This window comes from Pteropus vampyrus, unplaced genomic scaffold (genome assembly GCF_000151845.1).
Source record: "Pteropus vampyrus isolate Shadow unplaced genomic scaffold, Pvam_2.0 Scaffold22, whole genome shotgun sequence".
Classification (NCBI taxonomy): Eukaryota; Metazoa; Chordata; class Mammalia; order Chiroptera; family Pteropodidae; genus Pteropus; species Pteropus vampyrus.
This window is the reverse complement of record NW_011888803.1, coordinates 12,536,709-12,542,730: the sequence shown is the minus strand read 5'-3', so window position 1 is coordinate 12,542,730 and position 6,022 is coordinate 12,536,709. Positions and strand designations below refer to the sequence as shown.

The following is a 6,022-nucleotide window of genomic DNA, read 5'->3' as shown; positions in this document are numbered from 1 at the left end:
GTATACACAGCATATAAGAGATATCTTTTTTTAGAAATTGGAATATAATACATACAGGTAAGAGCACAGAGTATAAGTATACAGTTTAGTGAATCACCACGATGTAAATACCCCATGACCACCACAGACCAAGAAATAGAATACTGCCTACAACCCAGAAACTCCCTATAATTCCTTTTCAATCACTCTTTTTTCTGTGTTCTGGAGTAACCACTGTCTAGGCTTCAAAGAATATGGCTTTGTTTTAACCTGCTTTTGAACTTTTATGTAAATAGAATTACATAGCAGTATTATTTGTCTCTGCTTATTTTGTTGGGGAAATTCACGGATGTTTTCACATGTAGCTGTAGCTAACTTGTACATTTTATCACTGTCTTTTTACTTTTAGCATTTGAATTGAATAATGCTGTCATGAAGATTCTTGTACATGTTTCTTGGGGCACTTGTACAATATTTATGCTGAGTGTATACCGGGAGGAGAATAGCTGGGTCATTCATGTATATATGTTCAAATTTAGAAGATAACAAAAAATTGTTTTCAAAGTGGTTGAACCTATCCCATCAACAGGTTATGAGGGTTCCTATTGCTCTTTATTGTCACTACCATGTGGTATTAATAGCCTTTTTAATTATAGCCCTTTGGGAGGATGCCTTTTCCTGATTCCAAATGAGATTTAGTACTTTTTTATAAATTTATTGGCTGTTTGGATATCCTCTTTTGTGAAGTCTCTTCTGTCCTCTCCTTACCTTTTTAAAATTTTTTACTATTGAGCGTTCAATATTACTGATTTATAGAAGTTACATATTTTATGAATATGAGCCCTGTTTTTTTTTATTAGAATTTTTGTGGGTTTTTTTTTTTTTTTTTTTTTTTTGTCTTTAGGAGTTTTTCTATGTGCTAGACACAAGTCCTTTGCTTGATTACATTTGCTGGAAAAATATATCACACTTCGACTTCATTTCCACCCTGTTAATATTCTCTTGATGAAAGGAAGATCTTAATTTTAATGTAGTCCAATTTATCAGTTTTCCTTTAAAGTCAGTGTTTCTTGTGTCCTGTTTAAGAAATCTTTTTCTGCTTCAAAGATAGGAAGATATTCTCTTATGTTATCTTTTAGAATAGTGGTTCCCAAGTAGAGGCAATTTTCTCTTCTCTTACCCCACACCTTTGACTCCCCGGGCAGCTTGTGAAACATTTGGCAATATTTCAAGATACTTTTTGCTTTTACAGCTGGGCGGGTGGAATACTCCTGGCATCTAGTGAATTGGCTAGGGATGTTGTTGAACATCCTACAGTGCACAAACAGCTACCTCTAGCCCAAAGTATCACAAGTGCTGAAGTTGAGGGACACTGTCTTAGATGCTTATTCTTTTGCTTTCTACTTTCTTCCTAGAACTGATTCTATATATTATTTTGCATATTGTTTGTTATGTGTTTAGATTTGGCTTCTACTTAGAACTGATTCTGAACATTGCGTGAAGTATAGAGGTCACTTCTTTTACCTTATGGATATACATTTTATGCAGCACCATTAATTGAAAAGATTGTCTCTGCACTGCTCTACAGTATCACCTTTGTCATAAATCAAATGACCCACTCGTGGGTCTGTTTCTGGCTGTATTTTTTTTCCATTTGTCTACTTTACCCTTGCACCAGAACTACATTGTTTTAACTTATATTACATTATATCATCTTTACATTCAAAAAAGCAAGTCTTTCCACCTTGTTCTTGACTCTTTGCATTTCCATATAATTTTTTGTTTAATGCCTACAGCAACTGGTATTCCTAGGTAGTCTCCCATCCAAGTACTAACCAGGCCCGACCCTGCTTAGCTTCTGAGATCAGACGAGATCGGGCATGTTCAGGGTGGCATGACCATAGACTCCATATAATTTTTTATAGTCACATTGTCAGTCTTATAAAAATTGAATCTAGTTTTTAATTTGAGATAGTGTTCACATCTTTATGATATTAAGTCTTCCAATTCATGAAGCCATATTATCTTTTCATGTACTTAAATAATTGAATCTCTGTGTTCTCAAGACCCATTTAAATTCTTAAAAAGAACTTTTGTTTATTTGGTTATGTCAGTGTTTCTCCAACCTTGACACAAGTGACATTTTGGGTCAGATAATTTTTTTGTTTGGGGAAACAAGAATATCCCATTGAATGATAACAATAAGTAACATATTTTTGTGAAAAATATACTTTCCAAAACAAAATTTAGAAGAGTAGCATTGTTTTACATTCTTTGCAAATGTCTTTAATGTCTAGCCTAAAGGAAGATAGCTGGATTCTCATACCTACTTCTGCTTTAATTTTTTGGGATTTCACAAGTCATATTCTGGACAACTCCATTGTGCACTTGTAAGAGAATGAGAATAAAAAAGGCAAATAAGGTCTTAGTATTATTAAGAAAATAGTTGTGAATTTGATGATTCTCTAGTAAAGTTTCAGGGACCCCCAGGAGATCCGCAGACTTCACTTTTGGGACCTGTTGCCCTAGAGATTGCAACATGCATCCTTGACTTATAAGAGTCTGATTCAAAATTATTTTGTATCAGATGATGCAAGGAACCTAAAACATTTTAATTCCATTAATTCCCTGCTTACCCCTTGCTCAGTTTATTTGCTATAATACTTACGTATTTTTTAACTCCACATGTACTTTAATCTCCATAAGACAGCATCAATATTTTGTCAGATTTAAAATTTACCCACATAGTTATTTTTATCACTTTTTCTTCCTGCATCTTCAGTTCTCCATCTGTGATTTTTTTTTTTTTTTCCCCTAAAGCACATCCTTTAGTATATAACCTTTGGTGTAGATTTGTGCTGAGAAATCCTCTCAGATTTTGTTGTCTGGTCATGTTCTGTATTTCACCACTTTTGAATTATAGTTTTGTAATGGTTAGAATTCTGGATTGGCAGCTGTTTTTTTGTTTTGTTTTGTTTTGTTTTTTAATGAAGATATTATTCTTTTGTGTTCTGTTTTCTGTTGTTTCTGTTGAGAAATTAGCTTGGTTTTATCAATGCCTTTGAGCCAAAATGAGCAACAAGATGACCTATAGTTGAATAAGTTTTTTACAGTGAAGGATATGCACACTACAGGGAACCTGTTTGTCTTTTTAAGAGGGTATTTGGTAAGAACCTATGATAGGATTTGGACTTTGCTTGGGTAATTTTAGAGAGGTTCTAAGGAAGTGGAAGTTTGCTCTAAATTCGATGTTGTCAGAACATAGGGGCATTTTATGATTGCCATCTTTCCTTTTTAATTGAGGTGAAATTCACATAACATACATTAATCATTTTAAGTGTACAATTTAGTGATACTTAGTATATTAGAATATTATGCAACCATCAGCTCTTTATTTCAAAACTGTTTCAACGCCCTTGTATCCATTAAGTAATCATTTTTTATTCACCCCTTCCACTATCACCTGGTACCCTTTACTTTCTGCCTCTGGATTTGCCTATTCTCAATATTTCATATTAAAGGAATCATACAATATGTGACCTTTGTATATGGCTTCTTAGTATAATGTTTTCAAGTTTCATGCAAGTTGTAATATGTACTACTTTTTTGGCTATTATGAATAATGATGCTATAAACATTCACATACAAGTTTCTTTGTGTACATGTATTCTCATTTCTCCTGGGTGTGTATATGTAGGAGTTGAACAGCTGGGTCAAATGTAATTCTATGTCACCTCTTTTAGGAAACAGCAAATTTTTCCACAGCAGATGTACCCTTTTACATTCTCACCAGCAATGTTTGAGGGTCTGTATTTCTCCACATTCTCATCAACTCTTGCTATTTTCCAGTTGTTGTAGTTTGTTTATTTGTTTGTTTGTTTGTTTTTAATTAAAGCTATTTGAATAGGTGTGAAGTGGTATCTCATTATAGTTTTCATTTGCGTTTTCTTCATGACCAAGATGTTGATTGAACATGTTTTCCTGGGCTTCTTGGCCGTTTGTATATCTTCTTTTAAGAAATGTCTATTCAGGTCCTTGGCCCATTTTTTTTAAAATTCGGTGGTTTGTCTTTTTGTTGAATTGTTTATATATTCTGGATAGTAAACTCTTAACAAATATATCTTCATACTGTCCTTTGATGCACAAGTTTTTTATTTTGATGAAGTCCAAATTATATATTTTTTCTTTTGTTCATCGCGCTTTTGGTGTCAAATCTAAGAAACCAGTGCCAAATCTAAAGTCATCCAGATCCATCCTTAGGCCTTCTTCTAAAAGCTTTACAGATTTAGCTCTTATATTTACATGTCGATCCATTTGATTTAATTTCTGTACATGATATGAGATAGGGGTCCAGCTTCATTTACATGTGACTGTTTAGTTTTCTCAGCACCATTTGTTGAAAAGACTTATTTTTCCCCATTGAATGATCTTGGCAGCTTTGTTAAAAATTAGTTGGTGACAGATGTTTGGGTTTATTTCTGGATTTTCAGATCTATTCCGTTGTTCTATATGTCTGCCCTTATGCTAGTACCACACTGATTATAGTAGCATTGTAGTAAATTATTAAATCAGTGAGCCTTTCTATTTCATTTCTTTTTCAACATTGTTTTAGCCCTTTAGGACCCCTTTCAGTTCCATATGAATTTGAGGATAAGCTTATCTATTTCTGGGGGGTGGGTGGGAAGACCATTAGAATTTTGATGAGGATTGTATTGAATCTGTAGATCACTTTGGAAAGTTTTGCCATTTTAACAATATTTCATCTTCAAATCCATGAACATGAATAGCTTTCCATTTATTTAAACCTCCTTTAATTTCTTTCAGCATGTTTTGTTGTTTTCAGTTTTTAAGTCTTTTGCCTCCTTGATTGTGTTTATCCCTAGGTATTTTATTTTGGAAGCTTTTGTAAATGGAATTATTTTCTTAATTTCCTTTTTAGAGCATTCATTGTGGCATAGAGAAACATGACTGATTTTTGTATGTTGGTCTTATACCTGCAAATTTTCTGTTGGAAATTTTCTGTGATCTTTATAATATATAGTCAGATTTCATAAATGTTCACTTTTATTTTGAAATAAGAACATCCGTTTCTGTGTAGGAAGTGGGTTGGGGGGCTAGGTGAAAAAGGTGACGGGATTAAGTAGTACAAATTGGTAGTTACAAAATAGTCATGGGGATGTAAAGTACAGCATAAGGAATATAGTCAGTAATATTGTGGTAACTATGTGTGGTGCCAGGTGGACACTAGACTCATCAAGTGATCACTTTGTAAATTATATAAATTTATAACCACTATACTATACACCTGAAACTAACATAAAATAATACTAAATGTCAGCTGTAATTGAAAAATTAAAAATATAGAATGTTTGTTTCTTGTATAGAGTTCTCTATGTATTTGATCAGTGGTCTTTAAAAATTTTTTTTATATCCTCTAAAAGAATTAAGAAATACTGCCATTTTTAAGTTTTTTTTTTTTTCTGAGAGGTAAAAAACAGAGCCATTTAAGGGTTTTGAGGAACATTATCTGTCTTAGATTTTAAAACAATCTGATTATGGCGTTGAGATAGACAGTAGGTGGGCAAGGGTAGATGCACTAAAATCAGGTTAAGAAAATGTTGAAATAATATAGGAGTGAGATATTAGTAGACTTGGGCGTAGCAATAGGGGGAAGTGATTGGATTCTGGATGTAATTTGAAGGCAGCGATAGGATTTCCTGATAGTTTGGATATGAAGTGTGAATAAAAGAATAAAGAAAATTGCTCCAAGGTTATTGACCTGAGCGACTGATGGAGATGGGGAAGGATGCAGATTTGTGTTTGGGAACCTTTCTTTTGTAAAGGGAGAGAAGGGTGATCTTGAAAGAGGAGCTTGGGTTAAGAAAACTAGAATATTCTCCTTGATCTGTTGACTATAGGGGAGAAGTGTTTAAAGTCTCTCTTTGTGACTGTCAGTTTCTCCTAATACTTATAAAAGTTTATGGTTTACGTACTTTGTGGCCGTTTTGTTTTATGCAAAGGAATTCATCCATGTTATATTCTT

The 6,022-nt window shown here is 33.4% G+C and overlaps 1 protein-coding gene and 1 pseudogene across 14 annotated transcripts in view; one reads left to right on the top strand and one right to left on the bottom strand.

The window, feature by feature from the left end:
• The window catches only part of ZNF644 (zinc finger protein 644), a 100,674-nt gene that overhangs the window by 57,753 nt on the left and 36,899 nt on the right, over positions 1–6,022 (top strand). The window lies entirely within an intron of this gene.
• Positions 1,767–1,885, bottom strand: LOC111736891 (annotated as a pseudogene).